Source organism: Alligator mississippiensis, chromosome 2 (assembly GCF_030867095.1).
Source record: "Alligator mississippiensis isolate rAllMis1 chromosome 2, rAllMis1, whole genome shotgun sequence".
Taxonomy (NCBI): domain Eukaryota; kingdom Metazoa; phylum Chordata; order Crocodylia; family Alligatoridae; genus Alligator; species Alligator mississippiensis.
In genome coordinates, this window is record NC_081825.1 from 60,283,520 (window position 1) to 60,309,453 (window position 25,934).

The following is a 25,934-nucleotide window of genomic DNA, read 5'->3' on the forward strand; positions in this document are numbered from 1 at the left end:
TAGTTTGGACTTATAAATGGCAATGCTGATCATTTTTATGAATCTTAACTAGCTTAAAGAATCCTTTTCTATAGATAAAACCAATACTGATTAGACCAGCTGGGCATTTGAGCTAATCATCTCAGGTTGAAATAGCTGTTCCTGGTGGTAGAGCCTTTTAAGAAAAGTCTTCTTTATTGAAATATGCTCTTCACCTCCCACAGTGTTCCACAGGAATTGGAATTTGCTGACAATCAGGAAATGTTGCAAAGTCATTTGTTTCCCTGGATTCTCTGGTTGGGATATGAAGAGATTAAGTGGGGAGAAGTGTATTTTGTTTGAACATATGCCTATAACTGTGAACAACTTTGTACACATACTTAGAAGTACAGCTAGGCTCATTTTATATGTATTCATAAAAAATAAATAGAAATACAATTCTTCCTGTTCTGGGTCATTCTGTGTGAAGAGAGGATCTGATTATGGCTGGATAACTCTGTTTTTTGTGAATAATGTATTTGCCAAAATGCAGTTTCAGTCAATCCAAAATAATTCCTGGATTCAGACTGAACCTGGAAAATAGTTTATAAAAGGCAAAAATGTAGGAAAAAGTGGATGTGTTGGAACAAACCTATTTGAAGCTTTCAAAAATTACCTTTGGATTTTTCAAAATAGGTGTATTAAAAACAAACAAACAAGAACAAGGTGTCCCCATAGCCAAGTGGTTAAGATACTCAATGGATGTCGGGCATTCCAGATATATATTCTCTCCTTCCTTATTCAAAGCAAAAATTTGAACAAGCATCTCTCACTATTCAGAAGATTGCCCTACCTTTTGGACTCGGAGGTCATGCTGTTTCTCTGCCCCAAATAATATTTTAATATTTTATAGAAATATTTAAATATCCAAGAGGAGCGTGAGAGAAGCTCACATAAGAATACATTGTATTTTATTGTCCAAGGCAACCTCCTTAGAGGTAGGATACTCCTCCAATAAATAACTATTTACATAGCGTGAGCAACTCTAAAAGAACTCCATCCCAGAATGCCTGGTTATCCAGCAGCTGGGGCAATTTCCTGCTGGGATAGAGGTCTTGCTTCAAATTCTTGATCTGTAAGGAGGAAAAGGGATTTGAATCTAGGTACAGTGTATTGTTTTCTTGAGCAGAGATAGCCAGCCTATGGCATGGCTCTGTGTGGCATACCACATGTCATGGAGGAGACAAGCAGCACAGTGGCACATAAGGCAGGGAGGAGGAAGCAGAGCAGGAAATCAGGCAGGGAGCATAGGGGTAGGAAGCAGAAAGCAGAGGAACAGATTGGTCAAGGGAAAGGCATTACCACTAAGGAAAGGTGCAGAACTAATCTGTAACATGCCTACCAGAAATGTTGGTCCCCGTTTTTCTAGAGGAGAATGTTTGCAAGTTGGCTATTGGGGTAGCAATTCCTTCCTGCTAATCCTTAGTGTGGTTAATTCTTTGGTTTGATTTAAAATATCTGAAAACAAAATTAAGCCATTCATTTTGAGCCAAATGACATGTTTTATTTGAACTCAGCCTAATTGTTTTGATTCACACAGTATGTCAAACAATGGATTTTAGTTTGTTCCACCACTGAAGCAAAAATATCAGTTATTCATGGAGCCCTCAGCAGAACAACCAGTTTGGTTGGAAAAGAAACAATATGTTTCATAGTATTTCTCAATAAAGCACCAACATGGCTTGCTAGATTTAAGACGTGCAAAGAGAGATAGCCCTCCAAATAACCAGCAGAACTTCTTTTCACTCAGGCAAGGGAAGCTTCTATTCACCTACATCTAAGAAAACAGCTGCTTCACACACCTCAAGCCATCAGACTTTCATATTAGTAATTTCAAAGACATCAACAAATAGTATGGATCCCCTGAAACACAAAATAGCAGACTGGAGCTGACCGTTCCTGTAGATATAAGATGAGGAAATCACCAGAAGTATGCCAGGAGGATGAGTTGTAGAGGAGTAGTACCAAACAGCTATCCCCGTACACAGGAGGATCAAGGAAACTCAACCACTGGGCCAAGCTGATTTTAAATGTATACAATCTCAATTGAGTTTGATTCATTAGTGTCAAAGTAGTTTTTTTATATTAATTACTGATGGACCTATAGGGTCAAGTTCAGTCGCTAAGCTTTATCCCAAAGTGTAGGAGACCAAGTAGATACAACCTGATATGTTTATCTTTCCAAAGCACGTTTCTACAGCAGTCGTGTGCCAGATGTAGCCACAGCTGCAGGAAGTTGTTTATCTGACCTTCTGACCTTTAAGAAGTGTTGGGAGATGGTAAAATCATGTTTTTATTGCACATTTCTTTCTTTTAAGTAGAAACTTTTCACCATCAGCTAAAAATATAATTTAAAACATGTAAGGAGTACAAACAATTATTGCAGAGTTCTGTAACCTACTGTTACCTCTAACAAGATACTAAATGTAGTAGTTTATTCTTTAAGTGTAGCTTAAGTTTCAAAACTTGGACCCTTGTAAATTTAATGGAAGTTTAATTGAAACACCTGTAATAGCTACTATTGTTTATCTTTTTTTATATTTTCCTGGGTCTGTTCAGGAGTCCTTACGCATATACTTGTATGCAAGCTCATCCTCTCCAGGGAGACATGTAGCGATATTACACTGCAGCAGGTCTTACTTATTTCTTTTGGTTTGGATTTCTGAGATGCCTAATGAGAGTTGAATGCATGATTCCCTGGTATCCTTTTGAAAAGCCCAGAATGTATCTATTTCCCATGAAAAAAATGATGCTTTGATCTAGATGGCTCTATTGAAATATTTTCAAATATGAAAATGAGAAAGCAAGAACATTTATACGCATAGGTAGGTCATACATAGATAAGTCACACTGGACGATCACTAAGTGACAGGTCCTCAGCGTTGGGAAAAGGATTAGGCAAAATACAAGTGGTATATATCCATCAACCTTATCACTTGGGAGAAATAATAACAGTGTCATTAGCTCAGTTTCCAAAATAACTCAGTTTCCTGCTTGAAAGTCGATCCTTCAGAAACAGGTCAAGCTTTTATTTTGTTATGACATTTTGGTAGTCATGAGGGTTCCTTTGGTCTTTTTCTGTCAACATCAATGTGTTAACGGGAAATCATTGTTAAAGTGGAACCACAAAAGTGGACCATACCACTACAACTATTAATATATTTATTCAGCAGTACCATGGCTGCACTGCATAAAGTTCATTTTTATTAAAAGTAATAAGCACCAATAATGCTTTATTTTTATACTGACTTTTACTTGTACTTTTAAACAGTTTATATATTTGTGCTAATTGGCTATATAGAATTGTAATACGTTTTAGTAGTTAATATAAGTAAAGTGATTAAATATTGTCCAGTTACTAGACTATTAAAACACAAAAATGAAAATGAAAATCAATGCACTTTTTAAAGCCTACTGGTACTGTATTTCAGTGCTTCTCAAACTATCTGATGTGGCAGACCTGCAACTTTTTTTCCAGTGGGCCAGGGACTGGTGCCTGGTTCAGCCGGTGGCAGCAACTGCATGTAACAGCACTACACAAATGCACGACCGGCTGTTTCTTTCTCTTCCCTTACCTTGCACAACGTGACGTCACCTGTAGTGTTGGAACGTACAAACTGTGGTGCTATGACATATCAATGTCATGCTTCTGAAAATATATTTCTTTTTTTCCTGGCAACTCGCTGCGGACTGGCGACTGGTGGTCGGTCCGCGGACCACCACTTTGAGAAGCACTGCTATATTTAACTTCCAGACAGTAGCTATGTTTGGACATATTTACTACGTGCTTGTGACAAACTTACACAGCCATGGGTAGTTCAAGGCTTAAAGTAGATCCCTGTAAAGATGAGGCTGCTCTTGAAGGTTTGGATAAGCTTGAGGTCAGGTTTTAGAGTTACATAATTCTTCATAGCAATCTCATTTCTTAGGGCCTGTTTACATTTGGATATTTGGATCTGAATGTCTTTTAAGTGAAATTAGTACTCTTGAAAGGGACCAGACCCATAGTCTCAAAACTATAAAAATATTATTTATCCACAGACAATAGCAATGTAATGTTCCCCACCTTTCCTCACTAATGTGCATCAATTTTATCCTGGACAAGTATTCATAGAGGGATAAGTTTATGAAAGGCAAGGACATTTAGTGATATCTTTTATTGGATCAATGTATAGTTGGGAGAGTTGTTAGACAAGCTTTTGGGCATCCAGTACCCTTGGTGAGGTCTCAGGAATAAGCGTACTGTTCAGTGTCCATAGCTATGTAATCCTTTCTCTGTCTACATAGCCTTCTGTGAAGATGCCTACTCAGACTGTCTTTCTTGCATGCACACCAGTCTCTGGCTTCTTTACTATTCATTCCATCCAGGAAGAGTGCACACACCAATTGCAGATTCTTCCTCAGCCTGATGAAGGGTATTTAAACCCGAAGGCTTGCTAAGCAGAATTTTTCCAACTATTTGAGTTGGTCTAGTACAAGATACCAGATTTACGCAAAGAACCTTGTCTCCTCGTGTCCTTAGACCAACACGGCTACAACCTACACTCCTGTACACAGATTTGTCTGTACGCAGTTGTCATTTTGGATTTGCAGTGTGGACATCTGTCCTAGGAAATTAACTGAGATCATCACCGCATTTCGTAAAAGACAACAATAATCACCATCACATCTGTGACTGCAGGTTATGAGTAGGGGTCTACCAAACTCAAGATGGCTGCTGGCCAATTTTGTGGGCAAACCATGGGGCTGGCAGCCATTGTCATGAGCCAAGCACAGCGGCTCCCCCCACACCTCCACACCAGTGGCCCTACCCCTCGCTGCTGATTGGCTGTGAGGGCTGTCCATCGTGCAGCCCTGCATCTCACCACCAATTGGTGGAGAGGGGTGGGGCTAGATGGCAGACAGCCCTTGCAGCCAATCAGCATTGAGGGGTGGAGGTGGCAGCCATCTTGCCATGCCAGCAGCTCCCTTTCCTCCTTCCCTCCCCAGTGGGCTGTGCAGGCAGGCCACAGCAGCCACGAGTTTATTTTCAGTAAGTTTTGGGGGGGTGTTTCAGGGAGACTGTCAAAAGCATGGAGCCCACGCTTTTTCATGGAGCCCACTCAAAATCGCAATTTAGGTAGGTCCCTAGTTATTGGTGACTATTGGTATATTTTAAACTAGTTTGTGCTCTGCATCTTACTTTTGATACTCTCAGCTTTCTAGTCCTCCTGTTTAGGGCCAAATACTCCTCAGTTTGTTTGCATGAGCAATCTCATTGACTTCAGCAGGATCATACAGGTAAAGTCAAATGGACTCACACCTCACATTTTTCAAAAGCATTATTTTGAGATTCTGCCTTATATAAACCTTCTTATTATTCCAATTTTCAAACTGAGATCAAACAACAGTACATGTATAAGGTGTAGAGCCAATAAAGGTACCTAATCTTAAAAATCCATATAGGACCTAATCCAGTCTTTACTAAAACCAGTGTAATCTCTGTATTGATTTCAACAAGCTGTTGACCCACATGTATTTAGGTAGGATTGAATATTGAAAATTCTCAGACTTTTTGTGCTGACAAGGAGGCATTATGGTCTATGAAAAATTTTGCGGGGCCTGTGGTTGCAGGTCATGGATCATGTGGTGACGCTACTGCTCAGTAGTAATGAGGTACTGCACAGTCAGCATCACCAGGAAGCTGTGCACAGACGCTACTGCACAGTAATGCTATTTACTGCGCAGTTATTTAGTACTTGAGTATGCAAGTACTAAATGACTGCACAGTAACAACTGGGTGGTCAGCGTCTCATGTACACCTGGCCAGGCAGTCAGAATAAAAGATTATAAAAGTTGTTTCTTGCCCTAAACGTCTGTAAGAGTTGAGATTGTATATTAATATATGAGAATGGTTATACATATTCCAGGTGGCAAATAGGCATCGATAGGTACACAGAGAATTGGGAGAGAATGGGTTTTCTGTTTTAAAAGACATTTGCTGGTTGTTTGGGGTTTTTTTTTCATTTCAAAATTAAACAAGCTAAAATAATTCAAAATTTCCCAAGAAAGAAAACGTTGACCAAAATGTTGTTTCAGGTTTGTAGGCATATTGGCCCTTAAAATCCAAATGTTCCAGTTCTATTTCAATAAATTTTTAATTTTTTGTTATATACTATGAAATAAAGAATTTAAACAAAAGCTGTTTTCCAACAGAGGTTCAAAGTGTATTGCATTTTCTTCTAAATTATATTTAATCAAAATTGACAAATTTCTATAAAATATTTAATGTGCAAGAAACTGGTCATTATTGTGGGATTTTTTTTTTTTGCAATAAAAAAATCCCAGTCAGCTTTAGATGCTCCTGCTCAGTTTAAGACACTGTGGGTGTATCTACACATTAACGTTACATCCCCGTAGTAATGCGCTACAGTGAGGTAGCATCCATGGGTATCTACACGTGACCAGCAGCTACTTCTGTGTAGTGATGCACTCCCCATTATAGTGCACCACTATGACAAAGTAGCTGCTAAAAATAACTGTGTGCAGCACACACTGTGTAGTATGGGCTGTTACTGAGCCATGATTTAGTACTTCCAAAAGGAAGTACTAAATCACGACACAGTAACATCACCATAGCAACATGTGTAGACGCACCCACTGTGCAGAAGCTTTTGAAGATTTGCCCCTAAAGTTATTGCATATACTACATACAAGCCAAATCCTGCATTCCTTTTAGTATGTATAACTCCAAAGAGATCAATAAAAGTGTTGATGGTGCAGGACTGGGTTCTATATATGTAACTGATATCTATGTATAAAAACAGTAGCTTGTGAAGTATGAATATTATGTTTATTTTTGTTTGTTTGTTTCACTAAGAAATGTTCCAAAAAGTCTAACAAAATATTTTTGTTTCACTTTCCAAGATACATCTTTATGTCTCTACAGTGTAGAATATTTTTATTTATGCCATAAAACTAAGGTCCAAATCAGATATTTGTAGAAAGGTTTTAAAGAAAGAAGAGAGGTGTGGCAGGATTATTCACTATCAGCTTGTACCATTCATTTAGGTTTCTGGTGTACATAAAAATTCCAGACTTAAGTCTCTTGACTCTTTATTGAAAAACATTTCCTGCAGGGCTTTAAAAAAAACAAGAGGGGGAGATTTTGCACAGGAAAGAAAAAATATATAGTTCAACATGAAAGTTAAATGCAGCAACTTAATAGAGCAGATCCAATATCTATAGCTCTACTCAAATTAACAGAGCTATCTTGATTAATATCAGCTAAGAATCTGTCCCATTATCATTATCATTTAATATGTATAATGTAGTAGCAGTCCTAGTAGCCCCAGTCTCTTTCACCTGCAGTTTTGTTTTTGTAGTAGAAAGAAACTTAGGTAAAATTAGAGGCAATAAAGTAATTTGTTATGGATTATTTGTGTCTGAATCTCATTTACATTAACACCCATTTTCACCATAGTGCTAGTGTAACCTAGTGTAAATGAGAATATGATCTCTGTATGTTTATGCACAATGGACCATATCCCAACCTAGCTCTCATGAGGGGCAGTATCTACCCCAGTGTGCATATAACACCATCTAAAAATAATTACATAAATTTGAAAGCTCCAGGAAAAAAAAATGATTGCTTCTCTGAATATCCTGAATTTCCTTTTGGCACTTCAACAGCCTATAGCATAGAAGTTTAGCGCTTGTCTTGTATGTAATTGTACATTGTTTAGTTACAATAAGTCATTAAACAGACATAGAGAACAACTGAGTGTCAATTTTATTTTTTTCTCCAAAGTTGTCTCTTTATTAAGGCGTTAATTGTAAGGTCAGTTTATACAGTCCAGCTGTCAGTAAAAATAGATGCTTCTGGGTAGGCAAAAGGAAAAAGCCAAACACAGCAAAATGTCCAGTGGCACTTTAAGAAAGGATGAAAATAAATGTAGCCCTCAAAATGCTGAAAACAGGTCAGCCCTAATACTCTACTAATCAGTCTAGTCTTTACAGGGGAAAAATAAACTGCAGCATTCCCAAAGGTCTCAGATGTCATAACTTCAAAATATGCCATTTAATCCATTATGAGGCTGGACACAGGGTATGATGGGCTCAAACTAAGAAATAGGTTGAAATTAAGAAATGGAATATTAGATATGTGTTTCTCCCACCAGGCCAATTTTCAAAATTGCTTAGGACCCAACAGCCCCCAATTAAACACTTAAATAAATTGGCCAGTTCTGTAAAAGAGCTCATAGGAGCCAATGGAAGCTGAACCATTTTTAAAAAAATTATATCAGAGCAGCATAGGATCATGGGACTGGAAGGGATATCATGATGACATCTAGCCCAACTCCCTATGGTTAAGGCAGGCCTTACTAAACCATCCCAATCAAGTTGCATCTCGGCATCTATGGCTGAAGGGACCTTGGAAGATCATCAGGTCCAGCCCCCTGCACCAGGCAGGAAGGACAACTGGGGTCAGGTGACCCCAACAAGGTGACTGTCCAGTCTGCTCTTGAAGATTTCCAGGGTAGCTGATTGCACCACCTCTGGAGGGAGCTTATTCCACAGTTTGGACACCCTAGTTGTGAAGTTTTTCCTAATGTTGAGCCTGAACAGCCTTCCAGGAGTTTGTAGCCATTACTTCTGGTTTTCCCCAAGGGTGCCCCGGTGAACAGTTGTTCACCGAGCCTTTGATGTACTCCCTTGATGTAGCAGTAAGCTGCTACCAAGTCCCCTCAGCCTTCTCTTTTTCAGGCTGAAGAGCCCCAGGTCCCTCAGACTTTTCTCATATGGCTTGCCTTGTAAGTCTCTAATCGTATGGATAACACATCTTAGGACTGTCTCAAGTTTTACCACATCCTTGTTAAAGTGTGACACCCAGAACTTGACACCGTACTCCAGTTGAGGTCTCACCAATGCCAAGTAGAATGGAAGAATCACTTCCTTGGTTTTGCTGGAGATACATTGATTGATGTATGCCAGAGTATTATTTGTCCTGCTGGCAACAACATCACACTGCTGGCTCATATTCCTACTGTGGTCTATTATTACCCCCAGGTCCCTTTCATTTGTGATGCTGGTCAGTTTGGCGCCGCCAAGCCTGTAGGTGTGCAGGGGGTTGTTCGTCCCCAGATGGAGCACATTACATTTCTCAATGTTGAACTGCATCTGGTTCTGACTCGCTAGCCTGTCTAGATTCGCTTATATCTGTAGCGTATCTTTAAGTGTGACCATGCTTCCCCATAACTTGGTGTCATCCACAAATTTGGCCAGTGAGCTTTTCACCCCCACGTCGAAATCATTGATAAAGATGTTGAATAGCACTGGACCAAGCACCGACTGCTGTGGGACACCACTGGCCACTTCTCGCCAAGATGACACAGATCCATTCATTAGGATGCTCTGGGTCCTATGCCACAGCCAGCTTCGTACCCACCTAACTGTCTTGCAGTTAAGCCCACAATCCTCTATTTTTTCACAAGAATATCATGGGATACCAGATTAAAGGTTTTTTGGAAGTCAAGGTATACAATGACAACGTCCTCTCTCTTATTCAGGTGGCAAGGTACCTGATTATAAAAGGAGATGAGGTTGGTAAGATAAGACCTGCTCACGATGAAGCCATACTGGCTGTCATTCAGAATCCTACTGTCTGCAAGCCTACTGCACATAGATTCCTTAATGAGTTTTTCCAGGATTTGACCTGGGATAGAAGTTAGGCTAATGGCCTATAGTTACCCAGGTCCTCCCTCCTCCCCTTCTTAAAGATGGGCACAAAGATGGACCTCTTCCAGTCTCCAGGGCTCTTTCCAGAGTGCCACAAGTGCTGGAACAGTTTTGCCAGGGGCTCTGCGATGACTTCGGCCAGCTCCTTCAGCACCCTCAGATGAAGTTCATCCAGCCCTGCTGACTTATATATGTCTAATTTCTTTAATTGATCACACACCAGTTCTACGACAATAGTAGGAAGGCAGTCATTCCTGCCCTGTTCATTCTGTACCCTATCTGGCATGATTTTCACCCTTGGCCCAGTGAAATACCAAGGCAAAGTAGTCATTCAGGAGTTCAGTTTTCTCCTGAGTGTCAGTAACCAGCCATCCTGAGTTGTTGAGCAATGGCCCTACACTTCCATTTGTTTTCCTACTGTTCCCTACATACCTGAAGGACTTCTTGCTGTCCTTGATTCCCATTGCTAATCTAAGTTCAGTCACCTCCTTGGCCTAATTTGTTCCCTACAAGTGCGGGTCATTGTTGTATAGTCATCCTTGGAGCCTGTCCCCAGCTTCCCTTGTTTGTATGCCTCTTTCTTCTTTCTTAAGACGACTGTGATTTCCCTGTTTAGCCAAGAGGGCTTTTCAGTCCTTCTGCTACCTTTTCTCTGCATGGGAATAGACTTCCTTTGTGCTTCAAGGATCATGTCTTTAAGGAATGACTTCTTCATGCACAGCTTTTGCCTTCAGTCCCTGGTCCCGCAGCACTTCCCCTACTAGTGACCTGAACTTGTTGAAATTTGCATTTTTGAAATCCAAGAATTCAACCCTGCTATCAGACTTGTCTGCCTTGTGATGGATAGTGAACGTGATGGTTTCATGGTCACTGTCACTCAGGCTACCCTCTATAAATAAGTCAGTTACCAGGTCATCTCCTTTGGCCAGGACCAAGTCTAGGAGAGCATTACCTCTGGCTGGCCCGTGCACCTCCTGAGCCAGGAAGAGCTCTTCAAAGCAGGTCAGGAAGGAATGCGACCAGTCTGACTTGGCCAAGTGTTCCTCCCAATAGATGTCCAGATAATTGAAGTCACGCATGACGACCATGTCCCACGCACATGCGGCCTCTATCAGTTCTTGGGCAAACTCTAGATCAAGTTCCTCCCCCTGATTTGATGGCCTGTAGTAAACACCTACAGTTAGGTCTCTCTCTCCATGCCTCCCCCCACCCCAGCTTGACCCAGAGGGTTTCAAGCATTCTTCTTTGGAGCTGATGTCAGCCTCCAAGGAGGTGTACTGCTCCTACACAGAGAGCTACACCTCCACCTTTCTTCCCTACCTGGTCCCTTCTATGCAGGACATACCCTCTATGGCTATGCTCCAATCATGTGAGGAGTCCCACCAGGTCTCCATAATCCCTACTAAGTCATAATGCCTGCCAGAAAACAGGAGGGCTAGCTCCTTCTGCTTCTTCCCCATACTCCTGGCATTAGTGCACTGGCACCTGAGTCCTCCTATTGAGACCCTCAGCTTCCTGTCATGCTGAAGGAGCGCTATTCCCTCAGCTCCCACAAAAGTGGCTCTCCTAGTGTCCCTGTCTATAGAGCTTTCTTGTATGTTGGACCCCAGGCAAGCTCCAGTCAGTGTTTCCCCATCCCCCAGCAATCTTAGTTTAAAGCCGTATCTAGAAGATCGACCATCCCAGCTGAGAACAAGGACTTGCCTACCTCTCCGCATGAGGTGGATGCTGTCCCTTCCCAGGAGTCCTCTGTCCCTGAAGTGTGTGCTGTAGTTGAGGAAGCTGAAATCTTCTTGGTGACACCACCATCGGAGTTGTCAGTTGACTTCTTCAATGTATCCTTCCCTCTTAGGACTGTGGCCTGCAACAGGCACTAGAAGCACAGAGGACATGACTACCTGGGGGCCCCCGATCCCTTGAGCCCTGCCCCCAGAGCCCTGTAGTCAACTCATGATCCAGTCTGGATTACTCTTGGCTGTGTCATTTGTTTTCACATAAATGAGGAGCATAGGGTAGTAGTCAGAGGGCCATACTAGCCTGGGGATCCTCTATGCAACATCTCGGATGCAGGCCCCAAGGAGGCAGCGGACCTCACAGGCTAGGGGTTCTAGACAGCAGAGGGGACCCTCGGTGCCCTACAGGAGGGAGTCCTCCTCCACCACCACCACCTTGTCCTGTTGGAGGTAGCAGCACGCTGCTTATCTTCCTCCTTCTCCGGTGTTACCATCAGAGCCTCCTCTTTTGTATGACTTTCTCAAAAGCTTTCTAAAAACCTAGCTATAGTATAAAAGACAGATCAGCTGATCCACATGCTTCTTGACACTCTGAGAGAACTCTACTAGACTTGTGGGGCATGACCTCTTTTTCCAAAAGCCATGTTAACTCTTACCCAACAAGTTCTATACATTCATGTGACAATCTCATTTTAAGAAGTTAGGCTCATGGGTCTGTAGATTCCAGGATCCCCTCTGGAGTCCTTTTTAAAGAGTGGTGTCACATTAGTACTCCAGTACAGAGGCAGTTTTTAGTGATAGATTGCATACTGAAGTCAATAGATCAGCAATTACAAGTCCAAGTTCTTCTGGAGCCTTTTTTTGAACACCAGTGGGATCTGCTGACTTGCCACTGTTCAGTTAATACTTTTCTCCTCAATAATCTCTTGTACTGGACCTCATGTACCTACTTCATTTTGGGCCAGTTCTATTGATTTGCACCCAGGAAAGTGTAGTTCTGGGACAAGGATCTCCCTAACTTCTTCCATTGTGAAGACTAATGGAAAGGACTCATTTAGCTTCTCTGCAATGGCCTCATCCTCCTTGAGTGCTTTGCCCAATGGCTCCACTGAATCCCTAGGCTTCAGGTACGGGAACCTATTCCCTGGTCAGCTCCATGATCACAAAGCTAGTTGGGGAGTTTGTTTCCTGCTCAGCTCTGTGGTCACGAAGCTTAGTAGGGAACAGGCTCCACAGCCTGTTCCCCACCTAGCTACATGATGATGGAGCTGAGTGGGGAACAAACTCCACAGCCCCGGGCAGCAGGGAGCTCCCAGCACCAGCTCTGTAACTCTGAGGCCAGCTCTGGGAGATCGTTATCTCCCAGCACTAGCTCCATGACCTCAGGGCCAGTGCCAGGAAATCTGAATCACAAAGCAGGAGCTCCCTGCTGCGGGGCAGGAGAACACTGCCCCACCCAGGTTCCTGTGGTGGAACCCAGCCCAGCAGCAGGCAGATCCCAGGGGCAGGGAGCAATCTCCCATCACCTGCTGCCTAGGAATACATTTGCCCCAGTCAGCTGTCTACACAAGTGCCACTGTGCAGTAAGTAATCAGAAGTAAATTTGCTACTTGTATTTCCAGGTAGCAAACTTATTAGCAATTAGAGCAAATTGCTGCGCAGTAAGCATCTGCACATATAGATGGTGACACTTACTGTGCAGTAATTATCTCTAATCTCAAGTAAAGCATCTCATGTAGACTGGGCCACTATCCCCTATCCTGACCAAATGGCTAACCCATAAATAAAACTCTTCTTCTTAAAACACCAGCACTCATAAGTCATGAGGTCTGGTACCTTTGCACCCTGCTAGCAATTCACTATACAGTCCTCTCAAACATCACATACAAAACTATCTACATTCCTAATAATCAAATCTGCCACTACTAAAGCCTTCTTCTGCCTATAAACTAGAGGCCAGCCTCACATAGGAATCCCTTGGTGCAAGGGGATACAGGGACTTCAGCTAGAGCACTGGTCACCAACCAGTTGTTTGCAATCGACTGGTCAATCATAGAGCCTCTTGCAGTCAATCTGAGGCTAGGAGGGGCTAAGCACATGCGCGCATGCATGCACAAGCTGTCCCGTCCCCGTCCTGCCCCCCCAGCCCAGGAGTTCAGTCTGTGGGGGCCAGACCGAGGGCCCACAGTGAGGGACAGAGGGAGGCACAGACAGAAGCAGGGGCTAAGGTGAGTGGGGGCCCGGCCAGGCTGGGTGGTGGGAGGATTGAGCCCAGGTGGCTCATCCAGTGTGCCTGGGATCTGCGTGCAGAGCAGGGGGGGCTGGGCCAGGACTGCGTCAGTCTCTTCCCCATGGTGGGGGTTGGGCCAGGCTGCAATTGGGGCGGGCAGCAGCACTGGGAGCAGCGCTATAGGGGGCCTGCAGCCACCCAAAAATTTTCCATAGCCCAACTAACCCCCCTAGCACTGCTGCTGCCCACCCTGAGCACAGCCCACCAGGAAGAGCCAGCGCAGCCCTGGCCCCTGCCCACAGTGACAGCAGGCCTCCCCTGCATGCAGATCCCAGGCGCATGGCCCCCATGCCCTCCCGGTGTGCATGCAGCAGCAGAAGCCACCCCCCTTCTCTGTGCTGGGCACACCCCACACTCTGCCCCAGCTGTGCAGGGCCTGCCCCTGCCCCACTCTCTCCCTCACTGCTATGGGGGGTGGGGCAGATTGAGACTCCAGTGGTGAGGGAAGGAGTGGGGCACAGGCAGGAGTAGGGGCTGAGGTAAGTAGGGCCCCACTAGGCCTTCACGTGTCCCACCACCCAGCCCAGCCAGGGCCCCACTCACCCCAGCCCCTGATCCTGCTTGTGTCCCACTCCCTCCCTCACCCCTGGGGCCTTGATCTGCTCCCCCCTCCATGGCCCTTTCCCCTCCCCCCACAGATTTACCTGCTGGAGGGAACCCCCAAGTATGGTTTTTCTCTCTCGGCCTCAATTTGCCCCATCTTCCCTCCCCACAGACTGACCTTTTGGGGGGAGGTGAGGTAGATCCTGGGGTGCTTTTTAATTCACAAAGTGACCTCCTACTTAAAAAGGCTGGAGACCACTATGCTACAGTGTGGGTCCCTGCTATGAGATCTTTTCCCTCCTCTTCAGCTTGCTGCCCTCCTGTCCCACAACTTTCATCCTCCTTAGCAGCACTGGTATTGCCTGCATGCAGGTGGTGCTGATCAACAGATAGTGTCCTCTTCAGGCCATGCACATCCTTGGATACTCTACCCCTGGCTGTGTCATAATCCTGCCTTACTTTTGCTCTTAAAATTGTAGCTGTTTTATCAAAGTAAAAATTACACTTAATCACATATATGAAAGTACTAGAGTGGTTTAGGGCAATGGTCCAAAAATTATATCTTTTGATATTTCTTTATTCAGATACTGAAGTGTTTGAGGTGACTATAGTAAAATACTGTAGTATTTTATACAGAAGGGAGATAGTTATTTTGTATGTAAGAATGAACAATTTGTGACACTGACAAAACTTAGGGAAGCCATATCTACAAAGACTGATAGCCTATCCTCAGTCCATCTTGTTTTGCCTAAGCACCGTAGCTCATAAGGTCCCAGACATGTCGTTGAATTCTGCAGTTCCCAGACACAGCAGAGTGAGTGAAGGAAGGTGCATCAGTCTCAGCTCTAATCTTCTTACTGATGTGGTTATATGATGTTCCTTACATGAAGGAAACAACAAAACAAAGGACAAGGAAAACATGACCTATATCTAATGTCCTGACCTAAGAGATTATAAATATTAGTTGAGATGCTCCTTACAAGTTGCTGCATTCTTTCAACGCATATTTTGAGACTAGATATGATATTATCACCACAGGTTGCATGGTAACTGTCCTATGATTATAGTGAAGAAATAACAATTTTGGAGAAATAACATTGTCCACGTTGTTTAGCAGGTAACCATGCCAGCCCCAAATGAATATCGCCTTTGTTTTGAATCAGGACAGCACTGACATTTGTTAAATGTTATCCAGGGTAGTTTGATTGCTGACAAGTGCACAGTGAGTTTGGCAAGCAAGCTGTGGCATTAGCTGAAGCTCCCTTCAGTATTCAAACACAAAGGTCTAGATTATTTATTATCAAAGACCCTGAATGCCCCAACCCATACCAAGTCTTTCATAATGGTTTATTTTTTTAGCCTTCAAAATTCTTAGGGCAACACAGTGGTTTACATTAGTACAAACCATTAGTTAAGGTCTTATAAGTACTTAACTTACTCATGGACTTTTAATTAGTATTATCACACCTATTATTTTATCTTTATGCTAAGCGACACACACACGCATATAATTCTATCCAAATCTGGCTACATATAAAGACAATTCCTTATCTTTTTCAGGTTTAAAAAAATTCAGTGAAATATTTAGTACCAGTGGAAGCTGTAACTGCATTTTGAACAATGAACCTAAGCGATGAGATTGGACACTAATGCTAAATGCTGCAGTATGCCCATCTCTGTTGGATGATGGGGCAGTAAATTTCATTAACATTAATGTGAGTGACACAGCCCTGTGTAACTGTATGAATGTTTTTTGTGAAGCAGGGGCGTTGTTGTATTCAAGGACATAAACACAACTGTAGGCTTGCAATGCCCACATGAGATCCATAATCCATCATTATGAGGATGATGCCTGTAATAAAAGTAAACAAGACACGTTTAGAAACTCATTTCCTTTTAGTAAATAAGCACATACTCACCATCACCCAAAGAGGAAAAACAGCTTGGACAGACCCTCAGCTGGTGTAAACTCCATTGATTCAGTGATGAGTAATGACAATTTACACCTGCTGAGAATTTATCCCAGAATGTTTTGCAGTTTGGAAGCAAAATTTGTCCTTTAATTGTGTACCTCAATCTGATCCAATGACCCTTTCCTCAATATGAGCAGCCCAAGCAAATTCACTAAGGTCCTGCAGTATAATAACCACCATGTTAGAGGCCATTACTATGCCACTTCAAAAGTAAGATCAAATCTCAGTTTATCTGGGTCCTACCACACCCCCAGCGTTCACTGTATCTCAGAGTTGGTTTTCTGTTGGCAGTAGTCAATATTTACCATAATTGTACAGGGGTTAGTAGTTCTAATCCTCTAATAAATATTTATTGGGAGAACTACTAACATAACACTTTCTCAATAAATATTTACTAAAGATTTTCTGACAGGAAGCACACTGCCTTTTTCTTTCTTTAAAAAATACACTGAAACAAAAATCAACCAGGAACAGCAGCCTGAAACAAAAATTAACCAAACAGCTGGCAGAAAGGAATAGAAACAAATTAAACACTGTGCCAACAAGGGAAGTGCTACTCAGAGCTGAAGCCTTTTTCTCCAGCATATTGGCTGGTGGGCTGCAGAAATGAGTTCAAATGTAGCTGCAGAAGAAAGAAGGGTTACAAAGATTCTGGTGTCAAAAAAAGCTGCACTAAAACAAGTGGGGCCGCCCACGTGGCTGCAGTCTGTGCCACCCAAAACCAGAGCCTGGGGAGCCAAAGCTACACTCCAGATGCTGGCCAGGTTCTGCATGCCTGGATCACCACTGCTGCAGTCTCAGGAGGCCCCCAGGCAAAGCTGCTGGGGCCAGCCCAGGTGCTGGCCCCAGCCTCCCCTACCCTATCCGAGGCAATTTGCCATGTGCCACAGCGTGCATGCAGGGGCATGCCTGGAGACAATCTAGCAGTGGCAAAAGGAACAAGTTACTTCCAGCCAGTTAAAATGGGAATGTTTTGTCATATTGGCAGGTCTCAGGTGGCAAGATTAATACCTCTGGATGGACAGTGGGTATACTAGTTCATATATCTTGCAAGACTGCTGGGCTCATATCTAGTGCTGACACTACATCTGGGAGCAGGGTATCAGCCATCGAGAGAGAGAGTGGACATTGTAGGATGCTGATCTGGAAATGAGGCATTTTACTTAGCTGCCTATATATGGGCATAAGGGCAAAATCCAGATTGACACTTTAGGTGCCTCCATTTTAGGCTTTGGCACACTTAAAAAGCAGGTCCCTGGTCTAGAAGGGTGAGTCAAAGAATGAGATCAATAGCTAGACTCTTGACACAGTCAAGTGGGAGAGTTAGGCACCTCCTAAGGACAGTTCAGAGAGCCCAGATGCTGAATAGGAAACCAGCAGTAGGTAAAGCTGAACCATGGCAGGCATCTGAACTCTTGCCCTCTCCAGAATTTAGGCACCTCTGTCCATTTGGGATCCAGAGAACCCAGGATGCTCTTCTAAGGGAGGACACCCCACAGAGTTAGTGGTACACCTCAATTTTTACATAATCATCTAATGGTCAAAACACTTACTTAGGAATTGCAGGCCTGATTCATTGCTAACCTGAGTTCACATCTGAAACCTACTTAACTCAGCATCTGTACCACCAGGGCTTCTCTCTCTAGCCTTGATCAGAAAAAAAATTCAAAATTAAGAGGTTTTAATGGTAGACTCCAGGTGAGACAAAGCTTTTATGTAGCAAACATTATTTCATACCAGTTTGCAGAAACTGCAGGAGCTCTTAGTACCTATAACTGCAAAATATCAAAAGCTGGTTTTGTTGTGGGAACATGCTTGAACTATTGGACATTGTCTTGCACCAAAACATTCTCTACTGATTTGTTCTAACCCCCTCTCCGTCTCCCCCACCCCACTCCCATCACTACTAATTTTACTTGCCCAGAACTTCTCCAGCCACGACTTGACTGTCTTGCACCTGAGCAACCAGGTCCAGGAATCCCCTCATGTTTCACAGATGAGCTTCACTAAAGGATTACCATTATGACAGCACTCATTTCATTTAGAAGGCCTAAAAGGATCAGTTAAGGGCCACTAATCCTACCCGCATCCATGGAGTATATAAAGCAACGTACAGAGGGCCTTTGTTTCCTTGGCGAGTTTTTTGTATTTTCTCCAGTTCAGAGCCATAGCTGTTGATATTACCTTTCTTTTGCCTGCCAATTTTACCTGTACTTTTCACCTGTCAGCTGACAGCCATGTTCAAAATAACCACCCTAAGCTGCTTCCAACTACAGAGGCCTTTCTCCTCTGAGAGACAGCAACTTTCTCAGTGCTAATACTCTTTTAGAAGGACTAGAAATTTGTTACCAAAGTCTCCGGAAAAGCATTTTCTTCCCAACCCAAATCTAAATACAAAGCATATCCAAACAAGAAACTGAGACAAGTACTTTGCTTGCAGTGTGCATTGCCCTTCATTGAGTTATTTTCTATAGCTCAAGATGTGCTTCAGTAACCAAAACACACTGCTGCAGGGAAAGTCATTGCTTGACACCTTCCTTTTTACCTCCTCTTATAACTATTGTATGCAAAGATTTGTGAAGGCTCTAATTTCTCTGAAGATTTCTGCCAAAAACATTTTTACATGGAACATTTTTTCCTTATGTTTTTCTGAAAGAGTACAGTATGTGCTGTCTCTGCTTGAAATCCTACTTTGTATTTTAATCTAGACTAGGCCAGTGTTTATATACATATTATTTTTGCATTTATTACTTCATGGGCTAGGGACCCTAGTCATGGATTAGTATGCATCGTGTTAGGTTCTGGATATAAATGACACATATGAAGCATCTCTGAGCCTAGTAGAATCGTTTTAAATTATTTGTCTTGCTATTGAATTAATCACAACAAATCACAGAACTGAAACCCCCAGTAAAATTATTATTTCTCACTGAGCTAGTTTGAACAGTACTTTATAGTACAAGGATTTTTGTAGGCAATACCTTTTCTTGAATCAACCGCATAGCTGGGATAGACTTAGACAAGCTTTCAATGCAGTGCATTCTTCTTCACGCCACCTGCCTTTGAAAGTCTGCATTTAAACCAATCTAAATTTGCTTTATAAATCAAATTACTCAGAAGTGGTAGTAGCAGCTAAGCTGCTGATTCTGCAAACATGTGAACTTGACTTAAAGCATGCTCATGACTGCTTAAGGAGGGATCTTAATTTGCTATTAAAAGGCTGCAACCAAAATGAAATATCAAAATGAAATGTATTTAGCAGAAATCATCAAGAAAGTGCCAGTTGTTATTTTGCATTTTCTTTACTATTTGAATAACAAAAACCCCTCCTATTCTGTTTCTTTGAATTATCCGACTGCAGCCTCATTTCTTTTCTCCAAACCCCCCCCCCCCCCCCCAAAAAAAAACCCTTTTATCTTACAGCACAGGCTGTTAAATTTGAAAGTATCCAGATATTTCAATGCAACTTAATCTGGCCTGGCCAATACATTTATTTGTTGCTTGCCTTTCTGACAAAGATAACTTTCTTTGAACTTTATGACTGTCACGGAAAAACTCAAGGACATAACTGGCTAGTACTGTGTCCTGGGCAGTGGCAGCAAAAAAAAGGAGGTGACATCTGCCCCAGCAGCAGCAAACCACTAGCTGCTGCTCCTGCACTGCATGCTGCTACTGCATCTCTGCCCTCCCCACTGCCATAGCCAGAGCTCCTGCAGGAAAGGTGCAGGGTGTAGGGGGAAGCAAGGGAAGGGAAGGTGACGTACACCCCCACCCCTATGCCATTCCAGTGCCCCCCACTATGGGCAGCACCTGGGGTTCATGTTCCACTCACCCACCCATCATTATGCTACTGAGCTCAGAGGCATACCTCCAACACCTTGTTGTTCCAGTGACACAGCTTTTCTAGCTCTCACATTTTCTCTAGGGCATTTATGTGGTTCATATCAACTAGTTGTTCAGTCCTCCCTCCTAATTTCTACTGCTTGATGCTCCCATTGTTTTTTTTCCCCAATCTGGATCTGAGGGTGCTCAGTTTTCTTTGTTCTATTCCTGCTTAGCCTCCTCTGTAACCAGCAGATCAGTGCTATTGTACCTAACATCACAGAGCCCCTCTCTTTGTTTTCTTCTAGCAGGCAGGAAACCTGACAAATGCACTTACCCAGAAGTCCCTCTGACTTGTCCAAAGCTCCTGGAAAATAAAAAGCTTCTCCTGATCTGCAAAAACTTCTTCTCATGAGAGTCTCAGACATCATTCTAGGTCAAAGTGTCTAGATAAACTTGGATAATCAGGCAATTTTTTATACTTCATCCTTTGAGATTCACCAAATGCTAGCAGCAACTCTATCAGTGTTAGCCTACATTTTAAACTATGAACAGTTCTATAACAGCTGATATTGAATTAAAAGAATATGTGCAAATAATAATATGCAAACTTAATCATTCATAATTTTAAACAATTGGAAATATTAGCTAGAGATTCTATAATTTTAGCCAGATAATTTCTACAGTATCTCTGAAAGGGGAGCTTCTACAAATTATCAGCTCAAATTCAAATAAGTTATGGTCTGAACTTTCTGATGTTAAGCCACGGAAATCCTATATTTTATGTAGAACACCCATAAGCAATTCAAAAGAGTAACTTGCTTTTAGGACTTGAAGAGTTTTGGTGCCACCTGGAGGCTGTTATTTGTATGGAAAGTTTGAAAATCATTATTTATAATTTGCTGTCCCAGTGCTCACTGGTTCTCCCTTTCTATCCCTACATGCTGGTGGAGTTGAGAGAATGATCGGATTTGATCCACATTTATCAAAATGATTTGATCCATGTTTATCAAAATCCTTTTGTACTTGGCATTGCTATTGGTTACATTTTAGAGCTTGCGATGTGGGTTCTTGTGCACAGAATGGTCACAGCATCACATTTGTGCATTGCGAATTTGCTATGAAACCTCAAATCCAGATGTTGCCACGTCTAACCTTTCTGAATAGAATCCAGAACCTTGTTCTAGGCACTGGGGCTCTGTATATAGTACATAGGGAAAGTTAGGCACCTCAGGATAAATCCAAGTGAACCTGCACTTTGAGAAGGGGGCAGCTAGAGCTAGCCAATAGAAAGAGGGTATGTGTTTAGGCTTACCTACCTCCCACTGGAGCTTAGATCCCTGATTCAGGGCTACAGGGAGGTGCCTTCATCCACTTGGGGACCACAGCGTCAAATCCTGTTGTTCTTTTGATTTAGAATACAGCTGGAGGAGGAGGAGGGAGCGGCTGTTGTTGGTTCTATTCTCTGCTCCAAGGACTATTTATGTATTTTCTCAGAGGACTATTTAAAGTAAAATTCATAAACAGTCCTTGGACCAGAGAATGCAACCTCCCTCTCTCAGATGTGTGATATAACTATTTGGCTACAGAGTCATGTTCCTTCAAGTGCTCTTTCTCTCTGGCCCAACGAATCTTGGAACTCTTTGTTACCCAGCTTCAACAGGAGGGAAAGTCTCTGCCACCTTCCGTATCAGCTAACAACCTCGTGGTTAGGGCACTTTCTGGAATTGTCTTGGGAGTGCATGAACTTGAATCCCTTCCAGCTGAGGAAGGCCTAGTACTCAGTAACCTTTCATGTCCTGGATGAGATCTGTCACTTCTACGCTATTATGAAAAGTGGTCAGTAACACTAGCCCCACCGGTAATTTAACTAGAGGGGGGCAGCCAGGACACAAACCCCAGGTGCTGCCTTTGGGAGGAGGGCACGAAAATGACTGCTGCCACAGCTGGTAGTTGGCTGTGCCACAGCAATCCACATAGTAGCAGCTAGAGCTACCCTGTGCATTGCTGCTGTCCAGGGTGCACAGGCAGCCTGCTATGCCTCTGGCCCCAATACCAGCTATACTTTCAAAGAAAGTGTTCATAATTCCATTTTTTATAGACTCTGGTCCTGTGCTTGTGCTAGGCATTCTCAGAGAACTTCCACTGGACTGGGCTCCTCAGAGGCTGAGGCAGATGAATGCTTAGTTTATGAATCCTGATTGCGTAGATTCATTAAATAGATACCACGCTGTCCACACTGTAACAGTTCTGGGCATGCAGAATCAAGTGAAACAGGGATGTGCCACTGAGTTCACATGCCTCTAAGGGTGGTGGCAGCTGAGCAAGGAGGGTTCGCAATCTTTTATGTAGGTGTATTTTGCCCAAGACCTGCTTAAGGTACCTAAGCCCTTTGATAATTACCACAAAGTTATAATGCAATACAACTGAAACTGCTATAGAGTAAGGAGGATTACTTAATTCTTCAGTGAGAATCAAATACTAAAAGAGATAAGTGCCTTGTTATACTTTAATTTTAGGCAGCTCCTGGAGATTTTAACCCCTGGATTGTCCACACATCAAACACCTGAACCTAGTTTTAAGCACACTTTAGATAGCTTAAAGATATGCCACTCGAGAGCAGGTTTAGCTCTGATCCATGTTACCTACCTCATTCTCCATTAATGTGTGCCCCCCCACACACAGAAGAGCTACCCAAGTTGCAACCCTCCAGCATCTCAGGATGCAATGTCTCCTCCCCACCCTCCTGTTCTGTGTGGACAAACTTTCCACCCCTTCAACTCTACTGCCCAAGGGGAGGTTCTGACACCAAGCCAGCTCCCCATCCCATCCCATCCCTGGGGGTGCAACCTTCCCATCCCCAGGTGTAAACCTGTGTAAACAGCCTGCATAGCACATGCCAGCTACCTTGGTCACAGGGCACAGACAGGTCCAGAACTGGGGAGGATGGAAGAGGGGGAGCAAGGTAGGGAAGCAGATTGGGTCCCCATGAACTGGGGCTTCCTTCCCAGGGCTGAGGCAGTAACTCCCCCAAAAGCACCTTCCGTCACCCCTCCTACCTCCCAGCCTCCCCAGGAAGCACAACCAGCACCCTGCACACCACAATCCCGTATCCCAATTTCATAAAGCATGCAACCTTCTTTACTTCCTTATTTTTATTTTACACTTCTTTTTATTTTATCCTTCAGTGGCTGACTTCCTTCATTTCACCACCCTTCCCCCACCCTCATTTCGTTTCCACCTCCTATTTCACTCCAGTGCATGAGGCTCTGGCTCCAGCTCCCAGTTGTCTCCCACCCATTCAGCCCATCCCATTAACTCTCCTAGCTTCATGTTCCCACCCCACTTTCTCCCCCCAACCTCTCACACACACTCCACCTAGAGCAGGGATCGAAGCCTGTCCTGGCTTACCAGCCCTCTAGTGGCAATTTACAGCTGTAGTTCCTAGTCCTGCCCTTGCTCATCAGCCCTCAAGTGGCAAGTCACAGCTATGTAAGGGGGGGGGCAGTCGGAAGGTTTTGAGCCTTAACATGTGACTGCTCTGAACTCAAGCTAGCACTAACACCAATCAACATCTGAGCAGCTCAAAGTGCAATGTGTAACAAGGCCTAAATCTTGTGGAGTATCAGTGCCAGCCCTGTTGCTGTTTCTTCTCTACATACATTACTCCACAAAATAAAAATTTCACCCAGTATCAGTAGATGCCTGACAAGCTTTTAAAAGTAATGTTGTAGCCATGATTGTCCAGAAATTATCCAATAAAAATATTACCCTAAGGCATCCTTGCTTCTCACAAGCATTTAAAATGCAGCTGTAAATTGACAGGTCCAGCAGTCACACTAAAGCAGGGGTGGGCAATTATTTGGGTCCGGAGGCCACACAGGGAGTTTTTTTAAGTTGTTGCTGGCCAGGTCAGCACACCCTTCCACCATCCCCTGCCGCCACAACAACTCACCAAAACTCCCTATGTGGGATGGAGCCACAGGTGGAGAGGAGTGGTGTTTGGGAGTGGGATGGGCCAGTGAGGCCGGGATCGCAGGGTGAAGTTGCAAGGCAGTAAAGCATGAGGGTAGGGCCAAGGGCAGAACCACAATCTGCTCCCTGCATGCCCCTGCTCTGTTGGGAGTTTTGGGGGTGTAGAATGCATGGGTGGGGGGTGTATGCACATGTGTGTGTGTAAAGGGGGAGGGGTGCCTGGGTACTAGGTCTCAGGTGCCAGCCAGGGATGAGGGGAGGGAACAGGGGACATGTGCAGCAGAGCTTGCCCAGGTGATGCAGTCTGTGGCTGCCCCTGTGGTGCTCTACATGGGGCCGAGCCCTGCCCAAGGCAGCCCACACCGTGCTCTCACCTGCATCTGCCAGGCTGCCCCTGGCCAGTGCTTACAGCTTACTGGTGGGGCTGCTACCAGTGCAGCTGCAGCCACCCAGGTACTGCTCAGCTCCCCTCGCCTCCAGCAGCAGCTCCTCCTCCTGCCCCTGCTGCACTGCTCCAGTTTGGGAGAAAGCTTCAGCTAGGTGATTCCTACCCGAGTGCATGGGGCTCTGGCTCCAGCTCCTGGTTGCCTTCCACCCATTCAATCACCCACACCAGGCAGGCAGAGTGGGTGAAAGGGGCAGGGACCTCCAGGCTGAAGCTTCCCCCGCACCTGGAGTAGCACAGTAGGGAGAGCAGGAGGAGGAGGAGCTGCTGCCGGAGGCAAGGGGAGCTGAGCAGCACCCAGGTGGCTGCACCGGGAGCAGCCCAACAGGTAAACTGAGCATGCTGGCCTGGGCTCAGCCCCATGCGAAGCATTGTGAGAGCAGCCATGGGCAGGATTGTCAATTGGCGGGCACCCAGTCAATTGGTGGGCCAGATCCAGCCCGCAGGCCATATTCTGCCTACCCCTGCACTAAAGTCATCTGAGCTAACCTAGCAGCAAATTATTTTAACTTCTCTTCAGATTCCTCAAGGTGTGCCACACCCCACCTATCCAAACCTAGCCATCACTCCACCTCCCCCTTTCCTATTGTGCTTTGTATGAGCTAGGTGCTATTATGATTTGTGTTGTCTGTGCAGCACACCCTCACTATCAAGAAGCTTGCACATGCTGTGGAAAATCTCCTGAATTTCCACGCACTGCACACATCTCTTTGCAGAAGCCTACCAAAGTTTGGGCCTCTGTTTCAACATCAAGAAGATTTACGTGCTTTGTTAACCTGCTCCAGGCCAGGAAGGTGATGCCCCTCCTGAAATTACCTTTGAGGGGAAGACCCTGGAGGTAGTCACCCACTTCACTTACCTCCATAGCCATCTCTCTCAGAGAGTGAACACCGATGAGGAGATCCAGCACAGGGTTCAGTGCACGTGCCTCCTTTGGAAAATTGCTTAAGCATGTTTTGTTGATCGTGAAACCAAGCAGAAAGGCACCAAGATCCATGCGCACAACCTAGTCCTTATCCCCACTGTCCTCTACAGACATGAAACGCGGTGATCCACTGTTGTCATCTCAAGACCCTGGAGAGGTGTCACTAGCAGTGACAACAAGGCTCCTCTACTCCTTTTGCTCTGCATTAGATTAAACTATAATTCAAGCGATATTTAACTTAGAAAGATTTCAGATCCGTAATCCTTGATTTTATTTATTGTGCTGAGGTTAAAGCTAAGAGCATGTTTAACTACTTTCCCTAATTTACCACCGGATCTTGACAACATCCCTGCTCCGCGGTACACCCGGAACTTCAGTCACTGCGGAAGCAGCTCTGCTTAGTTCCTCCGGGTGAGCCGCTGCGGAGCCGTACGGTTTGGTCTGGGCGCCGGCCCCGGCAGCGAGGCGAGGCGAGGCAAGGCGGGGCTGCGCA

The 25,934-nt window shown here is 44.1% G+C and overlaps 2 long non-coding RNA genes across 2 annotated transcripts; both read right to left on the bottom strand.

Annotated features, from left to right (window-relative positions):
• Positions 1-1,500: 1,500 nt before the first annotated feature.
• On the bottom strand, positions 1,501-14,320 carry LOC132248551 (uncharacterized). The gene is made up of 2 exons (XR_009459772.1): positions 11,444-14,320; positions 1,501-10,896 (listed from the first exon to the last, which is right to left on the bottom strand). It is a non-coding gene; the product is annotated as an uncharacterized LOC132248551 (long non-coding RNA).
• Positions 14,321-14,844: 524 nt separating this feature from the next.
• On the bottom strand, positions 14,845-25,928 carry LOC132248552 (uncharacterized). The gene is made up of 2 exons (XR_009459773.1): positions 25,376-25,928; positions 14,845-16,153 (listed from the first exon to the last, which is right to left on the bottom strand). It is a non-coding gene; the product is annotated as an uncharacterized LOC132248552 (long non-coding RNA).
• Positions 25,929-25,934: the final 6 nt, after the last annotated feature.